This window comes from Solanum tuberosum, unplaced genomic scaffold (assembly GCF_000226075.1).
Source record: "Solanum tuberosum cultivar DM 1-3 516 R44 unplaced genomic scaffold, SolTub_3.0 scf00677, whole genome shotgun sequence".
Taxonomy (NCBI): domain Eukaryota; kingdom Viridiplantae; phylum Streptophyta; class Magnoliopsida; order Solanales; family Solanaceae; genus Solanum; species Solanum tuberosum.
This window is the reverse complement of record NW_006239597.1, coordinates 5,295-6,450: the sequence shown is the minus strand read 5'-3', so window position 1 is coordinate 6,450 and position 1,156 is coordinate 5,295.

The following is a 1,156-nucleotide window of genomic DNA, read 5'->3' as shown; positions in this document are numbered from 1 at the left end:
TTTTACCAGGCAGTGAGGTCTGTATTGGCTCTGTAACGTGGAGCCATCGCAGAGCTTCTGCCAGGTTTGAGCATCTTTAGTAAATAAGTCATAACTTTTTACTCAGAGCTCGGAATTTAGAAAACTTGGTGGCGTTGGAAAGAGGACTTGAAGGGCTTTAATTTTTTTATCTTCTAACTCATCCTGTACTAGGAGTTATAGTCGTTTGAAGTTGACCCAAAGCTTAAGAAAAACTTGGAATTACTTGAATGAACTCTCTTTAGTTCTTGTTGGAACTCAAGGTGCTACATCTAGTGACCTTAACACTTAGGAAAAATTTAAATTCCTTAGTAAAAAGTTACTCACTACAAAGAACGGTTCGAGTCTTAGCTCAAAAAATTTCCGGGGTGTTATAGGTATTAGGAACTCAAAATACAAAGATAAAAAAACAAATTTCTCCTAGCAAAGCTAGCATGGAGAGCATACAAAAAAATAAGAACCTAACTATAAACAAATCTCTCTTAAATGGGATCAAGTTTTTCCTTTCTTCTTGTGGAACATCACCATAATTTAAAACCATTATTAGAAATAGCCATAGATTGTGCGGACATTATTAAATACTTAAAGGAAGATTGTCTGCGTGTAGGGATCTAATGTGGCGACTAGAGAACCCTCCGATGCAGCATAGCTACCGGGAAATGAATAAAGTGGCAGATATTCTAGCTAAAGAGGGTGCAAAGTTGGAATCGCTGAACTTCTTTTTATCATGGACAATTCCACCATTGTTTGTCATCGGGATTCTAGAAGCAGAAAAAGCCGGAACTACTTTTGCTAGGCATGATAAGCCAAATAGTACTAGTATATATTGTTATCTACAATTAACACCCTCTACTAACTTTAGCAATAGTACTGCTCTGCCACTTCATTGTAATGACGCATATTAAGTTATAATATATTAAATCTTTTTGTACCAAAAAGAAATGATGTATTCTTTTCTAGACTACATATTATTGATGATTTTTCATAAGGTAACATACCTAAGTGTTGTAATAACTTTTCCTATTCCTTCTGATGTAACATAAAAATGAAAAGGACTTGTGAATTGTTGTGACTTAAGGATTGGTAAATGCACCACGCGAAGCACAAACATATTTACTAGTATATATATATATATATA